Raw genomic sequence first — 24,076 nt, 5'->3', positions numbered from 1 at the left:
AGACTTAATAAATTTAAACTTATTCCCCCTCATGTGTTGTCTGAGCAAGTGGAAGGATGCTATCAGCATTTAGCTTACTCAATCCATTCAAAGCCTTAAACACCTCAATCAGATTTCCTTACAGGTGCCTAGTCTCCTGTGTGACAATTTGTAGAAACTGAAGCCTTTCTTCTTGAGAGCACCATTGTGGTCCCCCTCACTACTCTGACTGCTCCTCTCTGGACCTGTCTCAACAGATCCCCGACCTTTCCAAAATGAGGCTTCCAGAACTGTATGCAGTACTCATGTTGTGGTCTACTTTGTATTATCATCTCCTTGTCCTTGCTGGCAAAATTTATGTATATCCATTGACAAAAATCCATGAGCTGTCCTAGCAGCTTGTTTGCACTACTCTGAGAACATCATATCTGACTGCACGATTACTCACAGGTCCTTTGTTTTCTCCACTACCCTGAATGTAGTACCACACAGTTGGTATGTTATTCTGGGATTACTTCTGCCCATATGCAATTCCTTAAATTTGTCATGGTTAAGAAGTGGCAACTAGGGATGTCAAATAACCGGAGTTTTTTAATAACCGGTTATCCGATTGTTTTTGCACTAGATAACCAGTTAACGGACGTATTTTTTTGCTTATAGGAAGTAGTACAACAAAATGCCACTGACAATTGCAATTTTTTTATTAATAACATAAACAAATCGATAATATAAAAAAGTAAGTAAAAATATTTCTTTTTTTAATCACATTTATTGCTTATTAAATAATTATTAAAACAAACAATATAAAGTTTGAAAATTTTTATTTTTTCAAAAAGTAGTACTTTAAGTAAACAAGTGCATCTAAAAGTTCGGGATTAATTCTATTTCTAATCTTAGTTTGTATAGCGGAGCATTTAGAAAAAATTCGTTCTGTAGCAGTGGAAGTTGGCTTTACTGTTAATAGAGCATTATGAAGATTTTCCAAAGTTTTTGTGCATTGTCCCATACTTTCAAAGAATTACATTTCTTTTTTGAATGTCATCAGTTTTTGAACAATTATTGGACTTAAAACAGCCGGCAATAGTTGCTCTTAATTCATCGACAAGTGACATAATTATATCAGTGTTACTATTTGTTTTGGTACTATCCATCATAGTAACATTTTCAGAAAGACTTGTATCTTTATTAGGAAATAGTCTCATAATTAATGTTTTTGCAAATGGATATAAAAGTGACTTTTGAACATAGCTTAGATCATCTTGATTATTTTTAGGCAGGTTTGTAAAAATTTCATTAGGAATATTAATTTTTTATTCCTGCGTTTGAAAACTTTATTTTTTAATGTTTCTAACATTTTGATACTTAAATCATTGTCTATTTCTTCAAGTTTTTCAAACATTAATTTTAAAATACCTTCTGCAGTCATCAATGTCATCATTTTTTTGCTAATTAAAACTACACCTAATTCGGTTATAAAATTTTTATTAATAATTCTATAGATTTGAAATCACTCTCGTAATATACATGATTTTGTCCCTGTAGAGCTTTTTTAATACAATTTTTAACAAGAACTAATCTTTCAAATGTTGGAATTAATGAATTCCATCTAGTTTTCACATCTAGAAGTAATGACAATCCTTTCCCCTTTTCTTCAATTATATATTTTTGAAGAATTGAATTTTTCACACTTGAATTTTTAAAAATTTTCAAGTGCTCGGGAACGCATTACAACTGTATTTAAATTTTCTGTTAACTCCAATCCATCATTATTCTGATACGAAAATCTGAATTATTTTCTAATTGTTAGTCATCATCAGAATCGGATATGTCATCAGATTCATCTTCATTAACCTCTTCGTCAAGTGATTCCTTTTTCTTTTGATAAAAAATGTCAAGAACAGCTAAGTGAATAGCGTGACTATAACATAACTGGTTCTCAACTCCAGTTAACAAGCCATACTTTTGCATCACCTTTGCACCTTTAATTGTAGATGCAACAATGTCATTTTCAAACTCAGTGCCGAATTCTTGTAGTTTATTCTTGACAGTATCTTTAGTGTGTGGGCATTGCAACTACCTTTTATGTAAATCAGTCCCACATTATAATTACTTTTTTCTAGGTGTACAGTCACATTAAGATAACACTTCATAGTAACACTAGTCTATTCATCAACTGTAATGGAAAATTTGACATTATTGTTAATTAACTTTATGAATTCATCTTTCTGTTTTGATTTTACCTCCTTACAAAATTAAATGGTTAACTTTCTTACTGTTGCTTGACTCTGTGGCATTTCATAGTCCCTTTTCACGATAAATTTGTGAACAGCTTTAGAATTAGTTATTGCACTAATTGAAAAATTATCTTTCACCACACATTCAGATAATAGTTTGCCTAAACTTTTGCGTTTTATATATGTCAATATAGAACCGCTTTCAATTTTTTGTTTCTTTGCAGAGTCAGGAGTAGCATTGTAGTCTCCAAATGTAATTAGCATTAGCATTAGTAGAGGCATTTGATGCAAGAAAGCAAGCTTATGCAGCATCAGCCAAAAAATATATATATAATAAAATAAAAAAAATAATAAATAAATAAAAAAAAATAACCACTTCCACTTCACCCTTCTGTTCGTTCGAAATACCTGTCCAGCTGAGCCTTAAACTTATTTAGGCTATCAACTTCCACCAACCAACCACCCGCTGGCTAAAGGCAAATTTCCTCACGTCTATCCTACATCTGTCTTTTCTCAATTTTAATTTATGCCTTCTCAGGTGATTATTCTGAGCAAGAGGAAGAATCCCATCAGCATTGAGCATGCTCAAACCATTCAAGGCTTTATACACCTCTATCAGATCACCTCGCCGGTGCCTAGTCTCCAGACACTGCAATTTGCAAAACTTAAGCCTTTCTTCGTAAGAGCACCCCTTTGTTCCATTCACTAATCTCGTTGCCCTTCTCTGTACCCGTTCCAGCATCTCTACATCCTTCTTGAAATGAGGCCTCCAGACCTGTATACAGTACTCTAGGTGTGGTCTGACCATTGCCTTATACAAGGGAATAATCACCTCCTTATCCCTGCTAGAAAAATTCATATATATCATCGACAATACACCATGAGCTACTCTTGCAGCCCGTCTGCACTGCTCAGAAAACTTTATATCTGCCTGCACAACCACCCCCAGGTCCCTTTCATTCTCTACCACTGTCAGTGTAGTACCACAGAGTTGATACGTTGCTCTGGGGTTGCTGTTTCCCATATGTAGTACTTTACATTTGTCAATGTTAAACTTCATTTGCCACCTCTCAGCCCATCTGCTCAACCTTTCCAGATCCTGTTGCAGTAGCATAGTGTCAGTAGTGTTCTTGACAACCCTGCCAACCTTCGTATCGTCGGCAAACTTGGACATTAAGCTTGATATACCATCATCAATATCATTTATAAATACAGAAAACAATAATGGACCCAATACTGAACCCTGAGGGACTCCACTAATAACATTAGTCCACGATGAGCAGTGTCCATTGATTACCACTCTCTGTCTTCTCCCCCTTAACCACCCCTTTATCCACAGCAGCAATTTGCCTCCAATGCCACACTGCTCCAATTTGTGCAGCAGTCTTCCATGTGCAACAGTATCAAAAACTTTAAATCAACATTTGTGCTATTACAGACGAAATCCAGCTTTTAACTTGTTGTCAGGGGAGCACCTGGTTCCTGGGGGTCTGCAAAAAGGACCCTCTGGAAGTGGTCAAATTATTCGTTGTATGTACGTATAGCAAATTTATAAATAAAGTTATTATATATTTTCGTAAAAATCATAAAGTTGAGTTATTTTAAACATAAAACTTTGAATTTTCTTTCAGAAAACCCAGCGTTCATACATATATACAGTACACACATATATCATCATTCTTCTCTTTCTTGGTGATTCCCTTCTACTTCTGACTCTCTCTCTCTCTCTCTCTCTCTCTCTCTCTCTCTCTCTCTCTCTCTCTCTCTCTCTCTCTCTCTCAGGGAAATTCAGAATTTTTTTTTTTTTTTTTTCTTTTTGGCTGGTGCAGCATAAACCTTAGGCTTCCTTGCACCATATAGATAATAATAATATATAGGGGTCTGCAAACTTTTTGAAATTTTTGAAGGGGTCTGTAAACTTTTTTTTAATTTTTGGAAGGGTCTGTAGATCTCAGCAGTTTGGGAACAACTGATGTAAAGAAACAAGCTTATACAGCATCAGCCAAAAAAAAAATAAATAAATAAAAAAAAAACTATCGGCTCATCTGTCTGCCCATTACTGATTTATTTAATTTTTCTTTTAATTAATTCAAACTACCTGTACAACCATATAACGTTCCATGGATTTTTCAAGGACATTTTGTTCACCTCAGTGGCAGAATTAGAAGGAAGTGATGAGGACGATTGCCCCACCCTGAGCACATATAATCGTCTTTATAGCTTCCCCTAAAACAAATTGTTTTAATCCGGCCTGGTCTTACCTCCATACTATGCAGAATTAGCAAATGCATTTTTCTGGATCATATGGGACAGTTACTGCATCGTACAAGACTCATACGACGCAACAAGTGTCCCATAGGTGGTAGATGACTTTCATCAACCGGTGAAATACCACCACTTTGCTTATTGGAGGCTTGAAGTGGTGAAACCCATGTTTAGTCTCTAGAGCAAAGTTTCCGGAATCCCCCTCCCCCCCATACTTTTCCTTCAACCCATGCATGGTACTAAGTACTATAGGTTTTTCAAAACCTATAGTACTTAGTTTTATCGCTTGTTGCGATAATGTAGTGTTTGAGTAGATGATTTCACAGTCCTGTTGTGGAACCTCCCTTGCACTGTATAGTGACGGAACATTTATAACAGCGAGCAGAATGCTGATCAGTTTTTTAAAATAATTCCATACTTCTGATTTCTTTGAATTCATCTTGAAAAACCTGTAAAATAATTTTAAATAAAATAATGTAATAAAATATAAGACTGATATAAATTGACACTGTTCCAAAAAAATTAAACGGAAAATAATCATGGACTAATAAATGATCTTGTTGCGATATCCAAACAAATTCACTGCAGTCAAAATATATAATGAATTTATTACGTACTTGATAATAAAACAACACCACTGTCATACAATAAAAACAAATCATATCATATATCTTTATAAATATAAAACAAAGAAACGATTTTAGATAAATTTTTATGTATAAATATTTGCTGTCATTCAATTACTTGTTTTTTATTTGTTATCTCTTAAAAGGTATTGAAACATGACAGTGATGTTTGTAGCATTGAACGACAGTATAACATAAAATATGCACTCTTTCAGGAAATTATGTTATCAAAAATTTTATAACGCACCAAAAAAAGGAAATAACCGGTTAGTGAATAGTTATAAATCTGCTCAAATAACTGGTTAACCAGTTTTAGTTATAACTGGTTTGACATCTCTAGTGGCAACTTCAGTTGCCACTTAGCCATCTGCCTAATTTTTCTAAATATTGTTGCAGTAGTATAACTTGATTAGTGTCATCCACCCTTCCTACCTTCTGACTACTAACTTAGATGTTTAGTTAGATATGCTTTCATCAGTATCATAAATAAATATAGAAAACAAAAATGGACTAATCACTGAGCCCTGTGTAACTCTTCTAATTAGATTACTCTAAGAAGAGCAGTGCCCATTGGTAATTACTCATTGCCTTATTGCACTCAACTATCCCTTTATCCATAGTGGTAACTTGCCCTTAATGCCACTCTACTCCAATTTGTACAGCAGTATCAAAAGCTTTTCTGAAATCTAAGTTTATGATGTCATAATTATTTTTTGCATCCAGTTCCTTTGTTACTGTGCCCTGATTGGAGAAGTATCCAATCAGATTTTCAGACAAGATTGTCCCTTAACAAATCCATGTTGCATTACTGCAATATAACTGCATTCCAATCTAGATGATCCTTCAATATTTCTTCAACAACCGACTCTAATAATTTCTCTGGAACAGAAGTCAAGCTACAGGTCTGTAATTAATTATTTCACCCATTGATCTCCTCCCCATTTGATAATTAGGGATACATTACACATCTCCACACCATAGGGAACTTTCCCAAATTCAAGAATACTCTCATAATTATGGCTGATTGCTTATTTTCTGTCTCCCTTAATATAGTTGGTTGTATCTCATCCACCTCAGTTGTCTTTTTTTTTAGTGTCTTCAACAGTTTCTCTTCCACTTTCCTCTTAATTATCATAAAATCATTAAGTTCCGTGTTAGAATTTGATAAACGTCCGGTATTTCCATCCCTAAAAAAAAAAAGATTGTGCAAGGCTCAAGGGGTAGAATTTTTTTCAGCCTGGTCTGTACTTGTTAACAGGAGAGATTGCTTCTACAGGGATGGGATACACTTAAATAGAAAGGGTGCAAGAATATTTGCTGATGCTATCAAGGCAGTGTTAGGTGGGTCGGAAAACTGCTAGCTTGAGGGGAGACAAAGACTAATGGATTAACAGTAGCCACTGGCAGAGGTGAAAGAGATTCTTGCACTGCTTCTATTGGAATGAGCAGAAGCCTGAAAAACAAGATGCAGGATATTTCAGAGACTGCTGGAAGTCATTGGGGTACAAGTAAATACATGGGTTGTGTTAGGGTAGCTAAGAATAGAAACAGGTGCATGTATACTTGTGTGTACACCAATGCTAGGAGTTTAGTAAATAAATTTGATGAATTTGAGGTATTGCTCAAAACATCAAAGGCAGATATTGTTGGGATATCAGAGACGTGGTGTCACACAGATATAAGGAATGCAGAACTGGAATTTGGGGAGTACAATGTGTATAGAAAGGATAGACAGGACAGGAGGGGAGGAGGGGTTATGCTATTAGTTAAAAAAACACATAAAATCCAAGGAAGTGAAGCCAGTCGACATTGATGGACAGGGCAGTTTCGAGTCAGTTTGGTGTGACATAAGCATAGGTAAATCAAAATTGAGAGTAGGAGTGTGCTATAAGCCTAATGACTCTGATGAGTATAATAAGATACTGTACAGAGAAATAGAATGGGCCAGTAAATCAGAGAGTTTGTATAATGGGGGATTTTAATTTCCCAGATATTGACTGGAATTTGTGGGTTGGTCACTCACACAACTAGCAAGGCTTTTGTGGATTTATTGGATGATTGTTTTCTACACCAGCATGTTCGGGAGGCAACTAGAGGGAGTAATACTCTTGATCTGATTATCAGTAGTGATTCTTCATGCATTAGGAATCTGCAGATAAAGGAACCACTGGGTGGCAGTGATCACAGTGTGCTGAAGTGGGATTTACTCAAGGAGGTAACTACCATCAGAGGTAAAGGGAAGGGTTATTGCTTTCGTAAAGGCGACTATGATGGTCTGAGACAGTATTTAAATTCTATACAGTGGGACCAACTGATGATGTTACCAACAGCAAATTCAAAATGGGAAGCATTCAAGGAAGTAATCTTGGAAGCTACCAGGCTTTACATACCAACCAAGAAATATTGTTCAAGGTTCAGGCCTAAATGGGTGTCAGATGAACTAATGAGACATATGGCAGAGAAGAAAAATGCATGGGATACATACAAATTAATGGGTGACATGGAAGCCTATGATAGATATAAGTTGGTCTGTAACCAAGTCACAAAGGAGATTAGGCAGGCAAAGGCAGATTATGAGAAATCCTTGGCAAAGGATGCAAAGAAAAACAGAAAAGAGTTCTTTACCTATTTAAACTCAAGAAGGAAAGGGATGAATCTGATTGGTCAACTGGATGTTGATGGTTCAACAGTTGAGGATCCAGCTCAGGTGGCTAACAATCTAAATGAGTATTTTGCATCTACATTCACACATGAGGAGTTATTCAGGAAGGGGAATGTCGTAGGTGAAGTAAACATTGGCAGTGAGCTAGATGATTTTCTAATAACTGAGAGGAAAGTGGAGGAGAAATTGTTGAGGATAAACATAAAAAAGGCACCCGGGGTGGATGGGATCTATCCAGTTATATTAAAGGAGGCAGCAAAGGAAGTAAGCAAACCTCTAGCCATAATTATGAGAGCTTCTTTGGACTCAGGGGAGGTACCCATGGACTGGAGATGTGCAAATGTAACCCCAATTCACAAAGGAGGATCAAAGGCTGACACAAGTAATTATAGACCTGTTAGTTTAACTTCAGTTCCAGGAAAATTAATGGAGGCACTGGTTAAAGAAGCACTGCAGGATCATCTGGACAAGAATTCAGTTATAGCTCAGACACAGCATGGTTTTGTTAAGGGCAGGTCTTGTCTGACCAATTTGATTGGATACTATGATGTAGTCACAAAAGAACTGGATGCAGGGAATAACTTTGATATTATATATTTGGATCTTAGAAAGGCTTTTGATACTGTTGCGCATGGAAGACTGCTGCACAAATTGGAGAAGTGTGGCATTGGAGGCAAATTGCTGCTATGGATAAAGAGATGGTTGAGTGGCAGAAGACAGAGAGTGGTAATCAATGGACACTGCTCAACGTGGACTAATGTTATTAGTGGAGTTCATCAGGGTTCAGTGTTGGGTCCATTGTTGTTTTCTGTATTTATAAATGATATTGATGATGGTGTATGAGGCTTAATGTCCAAGTTTGCAGATGATACCAAGGTTGGCAGGGTTGTTAAGGACACTACTGATACTATGCTGCTGCAACAGGATCTGGAAAGGTTGAGCAGATGGGCTGAGAGGTGGCAAATGAAGTTTAACATTGACAAATGTAAAGTACTATATATGGGAAACAGTAACCGCAGATCAACGTATCAACTCTGTGGTACTACGCTGACAGTGGTAGAGAATGAAAAGGACCTGGGGGTAATTGTGCAGGCAGATATGAAGTTCTCTGAGCAGTGCAGACGAGCTGCAAGAGTAGCTCATGGTGTCTTGCAGTGATATACAGGAATTTTTCTAGCAGGGACAGGGATGTGATTATTCCCTTGTATAAGGCATTGGTCAGGCCACACCTTGAGTACTGTGTACAGGTCTGGAGGCCTCATTTCAAGAAGGATGTAGAGCTGCTGGAACGAGTACAGTGAAGGGCAACAAGATTAGTGAATGGAACAAAGGGTTGCTCTTATGAAGAAAGGCTTAAGTTTTGCAAATTACAGAGCCTGGAGACTAGGCATCGGCGAGGTGATCTGATAGAGGTGTATAAGGCTTTGAATGGCTTGAGCATGCTCAATGCCGATGGGATACTTCCTCTTGCTCAGACCTGAGAGGGCATAAATTCAAATTGAGGAAGGACGGATGTCGGATAGATGTGCGGAAATTTGCCTTTAGCCAGCGGGCAGTTGGTTTGTGGAATAGGCTCCCATCGCTTGTTGTTGAAGTTGATAGCCTAAACAAATTTAAGGCTCAGCTGGACAGGTATTTCGAACGAATGGAGGGGTGAAATAGGAGTAGTGGTTGTTTTTTTTTTTTTTTTTGGCTGATGCTGAATAAGCTTGCTTTCTTGCATCATATGCCTCTACTAATGCTAATGCTAATTCTTAATGTGTGAATGTAGATGCAAAATACCTATTCAGATTGTCAGCAACCTGAGCAGGCTCATCAACAGTTAAACCATTCGTATCTAGTGGATCAATGTGATGCAACCTGTTCCTTCTAGCATTAACCTATGTAAAGTAGTCTTTGTTGCTTTTCTTTGCCAGACTTCTTGTCATCTTCCATATCTTGAATAACCTCTTTTGTGACTTGACTGCACATTAATTTATATCTAATGTAGGTTTCTGTATCACCTGATAATTTTTAAGAATCCTGTGCAGTTTTCTCTGCCACACAAGATTGTCTCATTAGTTCATCTCATTAGTTCATCTGATCATTAGTTCATTTGGATCAGATGAACTAATGAGATGCTTGGCAGAGAAACAGTATGTCTTAGTTACTATGCAAAAGTTAGTAGCTTTTACAGTTACTTCCCTGAATGCTTCCTATTTAGGATTTGCTGTTGGTAATATCATTTGGTCCCAATGCATGGAATTAAAAACTCTCTAAGACTACTGTAGTCGCTTCTACAAAGCTAGAAGACCTTCCCTTTGCCCTTAACCAGTGGTGAGCTGTGAATATTTTCAGAATGGGCTCGCAGTTTTTCCAACCTTCTAACGAGTAAATTTGATCAGTCACGGAAGTGACGTCGTCCACTGCTTCCACCGGGGGGGGGGGGGACAGATTGGGCTTATTACCCTCTTAACCATGCATATAAGTGTATGTGTATAATGTTCCTAGGTCTATCTAAAAAAAAAACTTAATAACCTGGTCGTCATGCCTCCCCTTATGATGGTACCTGGATATGATAGTGTCTGGAATTATAACTTTTTAGAATTTTTGAATAGTATGATGCCACAATCATACTTCCTGAAGTTACTACTGCAGTATGTATGATTGCAACAATACAAGTACTTGTCATATGACTGTAACAATACAAGTGTTTATCATGTGACTGCAACAATATAAATATTTGTCAACGATTTTTTTTTTTTTTCGTATCGCATTTTCATTACATTCCATTGTTAGGTGCCCCTGTCACCTGTGTATGCTATGAATTTATCTGGAAGATAAATTCATATCTGGAAGACAAGATGCAATGGATTTATTATAAAAATTTGTGAATGATCAATAAAATATTTACGATAAAAAAGATCTTTTATTTTGTAATCAATACACAGTGGGTTCCCAGTATCCAAGTCCCCACAGTTACAAGGATTTGAAAATTAAAGCTTTTTCCTTTGAGAAAATTGGAGAAGCATATGAATATTTTTTGTGAGAATGACCTTATTCGTGATCATGCAATAAATGTTAAGTGCGAAGTTAAAGACATAACTAAATGCTACGACACAATTTTATCTGAAAAACACGAACTCTGGATTCATTCTTTATTCGTACAACTGAAAAATAGTGTAACTTCAATAAACTTTACTCAACCTTACATCATGTAACATATAATAAAAAATGTCTAATAAAATTATTTTCTCATTTTTTGGTTCCTTCATCCATTTTTTACTATGTACAAGTACATAATAAACATTACTGTATAATATCGATGTAGATACACCATATCACTTATTCTTTAGGATTTGCTGTTGGTAATATCATTTGGTCACAATGCATGGAATTAAAAACTCTCTAAGACTACTGTAGTCGCTTCTGCAAAGCTGCCCATGTATTGCACTACCTAGAATAAGTAATGTTTCACTTGCAATACCAGGGTACCTGCTCACCCTCCAATGAAAAGCCAACTAGCTTTCAAATGGTGACGTCTGGGTGGTGGTGGTGCCCACCGAGAATAAGTAACAATAGTCTTCTCTATTAGTGAAGCATTACTTATTTGAGGTAGTGCAATACATGGGCAACTCGTTGTGAAAGATGAGCCCAATATGAGATACAGATGAAATGATGCTTTTTACACTACTATCATAGTTTTTCTTTAAGAGTTGTCTATGGTGTATCTACACCAATATTATATAGATATAGAATCTTAAAATTTTATGCCTAGTTGCATTTAGTTATTATTTAAATAATAAACATTACGAAAATTTGTCCCCGTTTTGAGTGGATTCCTTTTAAGTGGAATTTTCTAGAACCAATTATCCTCTTATAATGAGGATCCCCTGTATATAAATAGAAATCAAAATGCCTAAAAGAAACGAGAAGGATGTTTCACATAAACCATCTACCACGCGTGCTCAGCACACGCGCAACTTTTTTATTCATCCTTTTTTTTAACAACTAGGGGAATATAATGTATACATTTTTTTCATGATAAAATTTTAATATTGCGAGTATGTCATAATAATATGACATATTTCCCATATCACAAATAACATAAAAACTATCACAAAACATTCCACAATATAAAAACAAATGTTACATAAAAAAAGCAAACTATTCTAGAAAAGTATACAAAAATCGCAGATTACATGAAAAAAAATTATTACACAAATATTCAAGAAAAATTTATCCTAAAAATTGCCATATACAATTTACTTCTTTATTAATATTTGTTGTCAATCTTCTGCTTTGCTCAATAGCTGAGCAATGTTTACAGAGGAATCATTTGACATAACGATCCGGATCAAATCGAAGCAATGGTTTTCCATTTAAATGTATGGTTATCATTATCTGCAACGTGTTTAATTTTCAACATTATTCGTTAATTTATTCAGTCATTCACACAATATTATTTATTACGCTAAAGCTCACTCAGCTTCAGCCCTACTAATCGCAATGGCCTCAAAGATATTTCTGGCTTTCTTAATTGAAAAGGGAATTTCAGTCGATTTTAAAGATAAACTGTCTTTGACAAAATCTCTAAAATCATTAATTTTTATTTCACATTTTATCAGAAAACTTAAATTTCTTATTCAGTTTTCACCATCTTGCTACCAAGATAAAATTCTTTCATATTCCACAATTTCGGGTAGCATATGTTTAAAATTTCTTTCAATGGTATCATTATTTTCTTTCTTTAATTTAAAATTCCTCTGTTGCATTAAACAATGCATTTAATAACTTGTCACGAGGTAATTTTTTAAATGTGTTCTTACTTTCAATTTTGATTCCTTCAAATTCTTTCCACTTCAACATGCTCTCAATTTTAGCTTCATAATTTCCTTCAGAATTTTTCAAATTAGCAATAGCATTTGATAGTTTGAATAAGTAATTTATCTGCTTTTACCATAGTGATTCTAAAGCTTCTGAAAGGTAAGAGAGCATCCTGCAGGATATCAATCATTAGAGCTAAATGGTTAAAGTTGATTTAATAATCTGGAATATTTAACTTCTGATTCAGAATTTATGCACAAAGCGGGATAATTTCTCCCACCTGCAATTGCCGTCTGCAAGCTACGAGCTGCTCATCATGACCCAAACACACGACCAATCTTTATAGTTTCCACATCAAGTTTTTTTATCAATCATCCTTAATTCAAGTTGGTTTTTTGGAGATTGATAATATAATGCATACAGTTTTTTTTTATTATTTTCTTTATGCCATTATATTTTAGAACATTTTCTACACATTGCAAGCCTCGATGAAGTTTCAAAATCTAACATTTCATCTTCGTAAAGTTTATACAATATCTTAGTTGCCTCAAACCCCTCCCCCCTACTTTGCTACTGTCACTAGTTCTTTAAATGTTGTGAAATGTCAGAATCACACGGATATTCAGATACTGTGACCATATAAACATAGACAGGAGAAATTTACTGGAAGGTGTGGATCACTTACTTCTCCGAAAAACATATGCCTCTTTGTTGGACTAAAGGGGAACCACAGCACAGGTTGACCAGAGGCTATTATTCGTGTTGGGAATCTTCTTAATCCTCTGACTGGTATGGAAAGCATATTGACTAGTGCGACTTCTTGGTATGCGACTGCCTAGGTTTTACGGACACTACTAACAATTTGAAACGGTAATCCTTTTCACCCTTAATTCGTGCTTTCTAATTACTTAAGCTGCCTAAAGGCCAGAGGTGAGAACAATGCATACAAAGTTGTCTCTCCTAATCGGTTTGTTATATTAATGAAAACTATTTTAAATGTAATTACCAAGGAGAATTCAAAAAAAAATCGCTATAAAGAAGTTGGTTAAACGGCAGTCCAACTGTAATTAAATCAAAAATGAAGCAATTTTAAAATACATAACTGATCGATTGCACCATTGCTGGGGGTGGGGCACTGCTTGCCCCACCATAGTTTCAGCTCTGGATATTCAATAATTGCATTCAGGATTTTATTTGTAAAAAAAAATTACTGTTTCAACAATGGGCTTGCAAATTTTCAAAAAAAAAATTACAATGGGCTCTTGTGAGCCCACTATAGCTCACCACTGTCCTTAACAGTTTTAACACTTTTGCTGCCAGCATTTCTGATGACCTTTTTGACCCAGGATTGAGTCAGTCTAAATTGGAAAGTGCAAAGGCATTTTTGGACTTTCTTCTCACTAAGACCAAATTAATTCTGCCTCTGGTCAAGGTTGCTTGGCAAAAATATCTAGTGTTTCTTCTATCATACTGGAAGAAAAAGTTCTAAGATTAGAGGTGTTTTTCCCTCCAAGTGAATTAAAAATCTGATGCTACATATTTGCGTGAGGAATTAGCAAACATGTTAAATAAATTCCACACGAAGACATTGTGATCACTGGCACCTAGCAGTTCTTTTATGTGATTATTAATGCATGATGTATCACTGCTGATAATCATATTAAGAGTATTGCTTTCTCTTGTTGCTGTCTAACATGTTGGTGTAGAAAATAGTTATCCAGTAAGTCCACAAATGTCTTGCTGTTGTGTGGGTGATTAACCCACAAGTTCCAGTCATCTAGAAATTTAAAATCACCCATTATTCTACTACAGTCTGATTCACTGGCCCACTCTGTATGATCATATAGTTGTTCATTATACTCATCACAATCATTAGGCCTATAACACACATTTCTACTCCTATTTTTATTTTCCAAGTATTTATGTGGTGTTTGAAATCCCTGACACCTTGCTTTAGATCTACTCTTAATATCACAAGTACCAAACTATACAACAGTATCACTTTTGTTCCCTTAAAAGATTATTTCTGTTCTATGTCAACAACTTTTAACCTTTGGCAGACAATTCCACCTTTCTTTTTTTGAACAATATATTTCCTGTTTCCCTAACAACCAGTTCGTCAAGTATAGCTACTTATTGTGAGACCAAGGACCTTTGCTGTGGTGGATTTTGTTGTCTGATGCTGGCATATGGGCTCTATTGTTGGGCCAAGTGCTTGATTTCCCCCTTTTGTTAATTCTTTGAGGGCATCTACTCTATTCTTCAAGCCCTCATATAAGCTCATCAGAATGCTGAATTTCCACCTTAACCTCTTTATGCTCTTTGCGGTGAATGCACACAGTCATTCGCTGTGATTGTATCATGTCCTGCTAAAGGTGGCTTTGCAAGTAGGGAATAAATAATACATATTGTGATCCCAATTCATAGGAGGAGAACGGCTGAGGGCAGTTCTTCTCCAAACCAAAGTCACACTACTTTGAGCTCTTTGCTTTGTAGTTTAAGGCATGATTTTGCTAAATTTAATTTAAATCAGCACACAAGAGATACTAAAATAATAATGTTACTCTAATCCTGCTTATTGATGTATTAATGATCTTGGTAAAACACCTCCCACCATTCCAAACACGCTCCATACAATGCCTCCTGTGCTCTTCCATCAAAAGGATGTCAGAAGAATTTTGATGAATCTTGATGCTAAGAAAGCTCCAGGTTCTGGTTGTATTTCTCCACTTGTTCTCAAAACCTGTGCTTCTGAATTTACTCCTATTCTTTACAGCCTTTTTTCACTTTCTTATTCTGCTTGTTCTCCTTCTGCTTGGAAATTTGCTCATATCCAGCCAGTCCCTAAAAAGGGTGACAAATCATTCCCATCCAATTATCATCCTGTTGCAATTACTTCTACTCTTTTTAAAGTAATGGAGAAATCAATTAACCACCAACTCTTAAACTGTTTGGAAATCATCCGTCTGATCAATGATCGCCAGTATGGATTGTCAGTGTTGATCCATTGGTGATATTCTGGCTTATGTTATTCATTTATGGACAAATTCAATGGAAAGGTTTGGTGAAACACAAGCAGTTGCACTTGACATCTCAAAGGCTTTTGATCATGTTTGGCATAAAGCTCTTCTAAACAAGCTTCCATCTTATGGTTTGCTAACTGTTTTTTGTAATTGGTTATCCAGTTTTCTTCATGAACCCTCACTGAGGATGATGGTAGATAGCTCTCTGTACTCTAACTTCTCCACTAATTCTGGTGTCCCCCAAGGTTCAGTTCTTTCCCCTAACTCTTTTCTTTTTGTATATTAATGACCTCCTTCCATTGACTGGAAATCCTATCCATAGTTTTACTGATGATAACACATTACATTCCACTTTCCAATGTGAGAAATCTCACCCTGCTCAATCAGCTTCAACATCTCGAATATCTGCCACCAATCCTTAAATGCTGATCTCTAGGTAATTCTCAAGTAAGGCAAAGACAACTTAGTTTATTTTAATCCTTCTAAAACTTAGTCCTGTCTTGTGTCTTGCAAAAAGGATTCTTCTTCTTCTCCTGTGCTTATCTTTGGTGACACTCCAATTTCTAGGCAACATTGATATATCTCTTTTGGGGATTACCCTGACTTCTAATCTCTTTTGGCACAAGTACGTTACAAATTTTGCTTCCTCTGCATCTAAAAAACTTGGTTTTCTCTTTTGCTCTTGGCATTACTTTTCTTCCAAACAGCTGTTCACTCTGTACAAATCATAAATCTACCCTACCATGGAATATTGTTCCCACATCTGGGGCGTTGCCACCAAAACCTCTCTCGGGCTTCTAGATTCCATTCAGAAGAGGGCTATTAGGGCTATTAATGACTCATCTATAACAGTCTCTCCATTCTCTGTCTCATAGATGTACTGTTTTTGCTGCATGCCTTTTCTACTGATGCTTCCATGGGCACTGTTCTTCTGAATTGACTTCTATAATTCCAGCTCTCTCTTTTAAAACAGTCCAAACACGTGCTGCCACCAGGCAAAATTATTTTACTGTCCAAATTCAAGCTCACAGGACCATCTTTTCATCTTCCTCGTTTATTTGTTAAACTGCCATTTTTCTGGAACAACATTCCTTCATACATATTTCCTGAAAATTACAGTCTACAGAAGTTCAAGTCTAATGTCAACAAATATCTTCTTTTGCATTCTCAACCTCCAACCCATGCACGGTAATAAGCACTATAGGTTCTAAATCCTTTCGTATTTGGGGTTTTCATAAAAAAGAAAAAAAAAATTCATGCAGTATGCTGTTTTAAATTATAGTCCTATTTATGGTCCTAATTCTAGTAAGTTCTAATATTATTGCTTTCCTACAAAACTACACAGAAAACTACCAGGTAGCTTTCCTGTAATTCCTATATTAAGATTGTATCAATGGTGGTTGCATTTGAACATTTTTATATTGATACAATGCAATGATGGGAGAAGTCAACTTGGGCCTTTTAAGCAACTTCGAAGGCCAAGTAAAAAACAAATTCACCAGTTTAATCAGATAATAAAATGTGATAATAACCATACTACTAAATTAAAGCAGAATTTTTAAGTAATAAAGAAAGTTCCACTTAGCACTACTCAAAAAGCAATTTGATATGGAGCTAGCTTTGAATAGCAGATCCAGGAAAACTTAAAGATAAGACAAATAATATAAATATGGGTAGCGATATAGATGCATTCTTTCAGCAACAGAATATAAATTTATAATGAATTTTTTTTTGTTTTATTTAGTTTTTTGGTTTGCTTTTTTTTCCCCCTATCTTGGGGTTTAATATTCTTGTTCGAGGATAGTATAGGTTACGTGGTCTCTCTAATTGGGTGGGACAGTTTGTCTCTCATGACTTATCCTTTCTTATTTATACTCTGGCATGACCACCAGGTCAGTGGAGTTTACAATAAATCATCAATACAAACATTACTCTTTTGTATTAATGGCTTGAACCCCAGTCTACTCAAAGAGCACGTGCTATTGCACACTTTCCCATGACCACTTGGCTATGTACTTTCCGGTGCTTCTCAACCACCAAGAGGAATTGTGCTTGTGATCAACTGACTGGTATGGGTTCCTAAACATGATGCTGTTTATAAAGGTAATTATTTCAGAGTAACTGTGGTTTAATAAACTGAAGTTCTCTTAATGGAAATAGCCTGTGAAGGTAATGACTTATTTAAAGTCTTGATTAGTGATCTGGAAATCTGCCTTTTAAAGATCAGTGATATAATTGGTGTCATCATCTTGCTGAATTCCATAATTGGTTAGCTTCCTTTATCTCTGACAGCTGGGAAAAAGAAATATTGAATCATTTGGTGCTATCCATTTCTTTCTACAATAAGAGCAACACCATCAGTTTGGGAGAAATAAGGAATGATAATCTCATTAGCAAATTGTCCATATAACACCATCACCCACTAGGAATGCAAAGAATATTTTTTTAACTGCATCGGGATTTCCTGCAGCTCAAAGTCTGTTTTTTGTTTTATAAATTAATTATTTATTTTTATAAATAATTATAAATATATCATCAATATAATTATATATTTAAAATTTATATTGATATAGACAGATAGATAGAAATGAGCTTTATTGTTCATAATACTCAACAAAATAAACTTATTAGCAGTGGCATATGATGCAGGAAAGCAAGCTTATACAGTGTCAGCCAAAAAAAAAAAAAAAAAAAAAGAAGACCTTTCCCTTTCCAAACGTTTGTCCAGTTCTTCTTGAATCTATTTAAGCTATCAACTTCCACCACAACAGATGGAAGTTTGTTCCAACAATCAACCACTTGCTGCCTAAAGGCAAATTTCTAAACATCTATTCTGCTGTCTTTCCTCAAGTTGAATTTGTGTCCCTTCAAATGTGCAACTGAGCAAGAGGAAGAATCCCATTAGCATTGAGCTTGCTGAAACCATTCAAAACCTTATACACCTCAATCAGATCACCTCGCAGGTGCTTAGTCTCCAGATGCTGCAGTTTGTGCCTTTCTTGGTAAGAGCACCCCTTTGTTGCCCTTCTCTTTACTTGTTCCAGCAGCTCTACCTCCTTCCTAAAATAAGGCCTCCAGGCAGTACAAAAGGTGTGGCCTGACCATTGCCTTATACAAGGGAATAATTACCTCCTTATCGCTGCTAGCAAAGTTCCTGTATATCATTGACGAGACCCCATGAGCTGCTCTGTAAACTTCATATCTGATTGCACAGTTACCTCAGGTCTTTTTCATTCTGCTCTACCCTGAGTGTAGTATTGCACATTTGGTATGTTACTCTGGGGTTACTGCTACCCATATGCAGTACTTTGATTTGTCAATGTTAAACTTCAGTTGCCCCCCCATCTCAGCCCATCTGCCCAACTTTTCTAGATCCTGTTGCAGCAGCGTACCATCATTTCAGTCGTTAGCAACCCTTCGAACCTTTGTATCATCTGCAAACTTGGACATCCTGATAAACCGTCATCATCATTGATAAATATAGAAAACAACAATGGCCCCAAAAGCAAAACCTGGGGGACTCTACTAGTAGCATTAGTCCATGAAGAGCAGTGTTCATTGATTACAACTCTCTGGCTTCTTCCACTCATCAACCATCTCCCTTTGTCCATTGTAGCTACTTGCCCCTAATGCCATACTGCTCTAATTTGTACATTAGTCTTCCATGTGCAACAGTAACAAAATCTTTCCTGAAATCCAAGTATATGATATCAAAATTATTTTTTGCATCCATTTCCTTTATGACCACATCATAGTATCCAATCAGATTGGATAGGCAAGATTTCCCATTAACAGACCCATGTTTAAGGGCACAAAAGGTGATATAGTTGTACACGTTGGCACTAATGAAATTAAGAAATTAAGGAGACCGGCAGAATTACTTAACAAGTACAGATCACTGTTGAAAAAAAGCTGTGAATTAGGTTTGAATTTGAAAGTGTCTGCAATTCTGCCTAGACATGATAGGAGCGAGTATATGATGAGAGCCTTGTCGATCAATTCAGCCCTGGAAAGATTGTGCAGGGCTCAAGGGGTAGAATTTTTTTCAGCCTGGTCTGTACTTGTTAACATGAGAGACTGTTTCTACAGGGATGGGATACACTTAAATCCCATCTCTGTAGAAACAGTCTCTCATGTTAACAAGTACAAACCAGACTGAAAAAAATTCTACCCCTTGAGCCTTGCACAATCTTTCCAGGGCCGAATTGATCGAAAGGGTGCAAGAATATTTGCTGATGCTACCAAGGCAGTGTTAGGTGGGTCGGAAAACTGCTAGCTTGGGTGGTGATACAAGGAATAATAGATTAAAAGTAGCCACTGGCAGAGGTGAAAGTGATTCTTGCACTGCTTCTATTGGAATGAGCAGAAGCCTGGAAAACAAGATGCAAGATATTTCAGAGACTGCTGGGAGTCATTGCGGTAGAAGTAAACACATGGGTTGTGTTACGGTAGCTAAGAAAAAGAACAGGTGCATGTATACTTGCGTGTACACCAATGCTAGGAGATTGGTAAATAAATTTGATGTATTTAAGGTATTGCTCAAAGCTTCAAAGGCGGATATTGTTGGGATATCAGAGACGTGGTGTCACACAGATATAAGGAATGCAGAACTGGAATTTGGGGAGTACAACATCTACAGAAAGGATAGACAGGATAGGAAAGGAGGAGGAGTTATGCTACTAGTTAAGAAACACATAATATCCAAAGAAGTGAAGCCAGTTGACATCGCTGGACAGTGCAGTGTCGAGTCAGTTTGGTGTGACATAAGCATTGGGAGATAAAAATTGAGAGTAGGAGTGTGCTGTAGGTCTAATGACTCTGATGAGTATAATAAGAAACTGTACAGGGAAATAGAGTGGGCCAGTAAATCAGAGTCTTATAGTGGGGGATTTTAATTTCCCAGATATTGACTGGAATTTGTGGGTTGGTCACTCACACACTAGCAAGGCTTTTATGGATTTATTGGATGATTGTTTTCTACATCAGCATGTTCGGGAGGCAACTAGAGGGACTAATACTCTTGATTTGATTATCAGTAGTGAGGTGCCTCCGTAGCCAGGTTTGAAGGAGCAGCAGTGCGTAGCACGCGCTTCTTGATTAGACCGGAGTTCGGGCCCATCACCACCAAATATGGACGATGCGTAAAGGTCAGGGAATGACCACCACATATCCTGGAGCAATATGGCCTTAGTTGCTAATGCTCCTAAAAACCAAATAACAACAACAATCAGTAGTGATTCTTCATGCATTAAGAATCTGCAGATAGAGGAACCACTAGGTAGCAGTGATCACAGTGTGCTGAAGTGGGATTTACTCAAAGAGGTAACTACCATCAGGTAAAAGGAACGGTTTTTGCTTTCATAAAGGCAACTACGATGGTCTGAGACAGTATTTAAATTCTATACTGTGGGACCAACTGATGATGTTACCAACAGCAAATTCAAAATGGGAAACATGCAAAGAACGTATCTTGGAAGCTACTAGGCTTTACATACCAACTAAGAAATATTGTTCAAGGTTTAAGATTAAATGAATGTGAGATGAACTAATGAGACCTATGGCAGAGAAGAAAAATGCATGGGATACATATAAATTAACATGTGACACAGAAGCCTATGATAGATATAAGTTGATCTGTAACGAAGTTACAAAGGAGGTTACGCAGGCGAAGGCAGATTATGAGAAATCTTTGGCAAGGGATGCAATGAAAAACAGCTAAGAGTTCTTTACTTATGTAAACTCTAGAAGGAAGGGGATGAATCAGATTGGTCCGCTTCATATCGATGGTTCAACTGTTGATGATCCTGCTCAGGTAGCTAACAAACTAAATGAATATTTTGCATCGACATTCACACATGAGGAGTTATTCAGCGAGGGGGGGCAATGCCAGAGGTGAGTTAAACTCTGGCAGTGAGCTGGATGATTTTGTAATAACTGAGAGGAAAGTGAAGGAGAAATTGTTGAAGATAAACATCTTCAACAATTTCTCTATCCATCTTACATCTATCTAGATATATTAAAGGAGGCAGCAAATAATTATGAGAGCTTATTTGGACTCAGGTGAGGTACCCATGGACTGGAGATGTGCAAATGTGACCCCAATTCACAAAGGAGGATCAAAGGCTGACACAAGTAATTATAGACCTGTGAGTTTAACTTCTGTTCCAGGAAAATTAATGGAGGCACTAGTTAAAGAAGCACTGCAGGATCATCTAGACAAGATTTCAGTTATAGCTCGGACACAGCATGGTTTTGTTAAGGGGAAGTCTTGCCTGACCAATTTGATTGGATACTATGATGCAGTCACAAAAGAACTGGATGCAGGGAATAACTTTGATATTATATACTTGGATCTTAGAAAGGCTTTTGATACTGTTGCACATGGAAGACTGCTGCACGAGTTGGAGCAGTGTGGCATTGGAGGCAAATTGCTGCTATGGATAAAGGGGTGGTTGAAGGGGAGAAGACAGAGAGTGGTAATCAATGGACACTGCTCATCATGGACTAATGTTATTAGTGGAGTCCCTCAGGGTTCAGTGTTGGGTCCATTATTGTGTTCTGTATTTATAAATAGTATTGATGATGGTATATCAAGCTTAATGTCCAAGCTTGCAGACGATACAAAAGTTGGCAGGGTTGTTATGGACGCTACTGACACTATGCTGCTACAACAGGATCTGGAAAGGTTGAGCAGATGGGCTGAAAGGTGGCAAATGAAGTTTAACATTGACAAATGTAAAGTACTACATATGGGAAACAGCAACCCCAGAGCAACATATCAACTGTGTGGTACTACCCTGACAGTGGTTGAGAATGAAAAGGACCTGGGGGTAATTGTGCAGGCAGATATGAAATTCTCTGAGCAGTGCAGACGGGCTGCAAGAGTAGCTCATGGTGTCTTGTCAATGATAAACAGGATTTTTTCTAGTAGGGATGAGGAGGTGATTATTCCCTTGTATAAGGCAATGGTCAGGACACATCTTGAGTACTGTATACAGGTCTGGAGGCCTCATTTCAAGAAGGATGTAGAGCTGCTGGAACGAGTACAGAGAAGGGCAACAAGATTTGTGAATGGAACAAATTGTTGCTCTTACGAAGAAAGGCGTAAGTTTTGCAAATTACAGTGTCTGGAGACTAGGCACCGGTGAGGTGATCTGATAGAGGTGTATAAACCCTTGAATGGTTTGAGCATGCTCAGTGCTGATGGGATTCTGCCTCTTGCTCAGAATAATCACCTGAGAGGGCATAAATTCAAATTGAGGAAAAACAGATGTAGGATAGATGTGCACAAATTTGCCTTTAGCCAGCGGATAGTTGGTTGGTGGAACAGACTTCCAACCATTTTTTTGGAAGTTGATAGCCTAATAAATTTAAGGCTCAGCTGGACAGGTATTTTGAATGAATGGAGGGAAAAGTGGAAGTTTTTTTTTTTTTTTTTTGCTGATGCTGCATAACCTTGCTTTCTTGCATCATATGCCTCTACTAATGCTAATGGTGTGTCTGAATTATAACTGCATTCTTGTCTAGGTGCATTGCTTCTTTAACCAGTGACTGTATTATTTTCCCTGGAACAGAAGTTAAACCAGCAAGACTTATACCATCCTTTGATATCCCCTTTGTGATTTGGGATACATTTGCTCAACTCCAGTCTGTGGAGACTGCCCCTGAATCCAAGGATGATCTAATAATTATGGCTAAGGGTTTGCTTACTTCCTTTGCTGCTTCCCTAAATATTTCTTTTGTTGCTTCTCTGATTGTTGCTATCAGCAAGTTCCCAAAAGCGAATGTAAAAATTCCAGTGTGCTGACATAATGTATTATTTGTTTACCACTCTTAGACACCTTGGATATATTAGAATTCTTCCTGTTGAAGTCCAGAATTTAATTTTTTTGTGGCAGACCTTGTTTGCCAGAGAACCATAATTGAGATATTTGGAAATGCATCCTTTCTGATTTTTTTTTTTTTTTGGTATCTGTTGAATATTCAATTTGTATTGAAATACTCTTTGTGCAGCAACTATGCCATTTCTGTTTTAAAAATAGCACTGAATAACTGTTGCTCATTCATTCTTCTTCAAATTTCAAGTTCATATTGATTACTTGTAACAGGCAAAATAACAAAAAGTTACTTTTAGTGAAATTAAAAGCGAAAGGGAATAGGTTAATTTCTGTTTCCATCCTATATTTTTAATATATCCGTATTTTTCTTTGTAACAGGTCAGTTATTAGATTTGTATATTATAATCGTTTATAAAATTTTAGTATGTTCTAATTAAAATATATTAAATAATATTCATTAAAAATGCATTAATATTTGAATAGATTCATAACTTGCATTTAAGCCTGTAAAAGAATCATTAGTCAAAGCAATATCAAAAATAAAATTGACTGCTGTAATCCTGTAACTAGAAATCTTGATATGTGAATTTTATAAAATTATTGTATATATTGTATTGCTATTGTTAATCGATATTTTGCTCCT

At 36.5% G+C, this 24,076-nt stretch overlaps 1 protein-coding gene across 1 annotated transcript in view; it reads left to right on the top strand.

Annotated features, from left to right (window-relative positions):
• Positions 1–24,076, top strand: part of LOC150091168 (integrin alpha-PS1-like) — a 552,996-nt gene that overhangs the window by 354,134 nt on the left and 174,786 nt on the right. The window lies entirely within an intron of this gene.

Source organism: Mastigoproctus giganteus, chromosome 1 (genome assembly GCF_048544385.1).
Source record: "Mastigoproctus giganteus isolate SK-2022 chromosome 1, ASM4854438v1, whole genome shotgun sequence".
Taxonomy (NCBI): domain Eukaryota; kingdom Metazoa; phylum Arthropoda; class Arachnida; order Uropygi; family Thelyphonidae; genus Mastigoproctus; species Mastigoproctus giganteus.
This window is presented reverse-complemented; position numbering and strand designations above follow the sequence as displayed.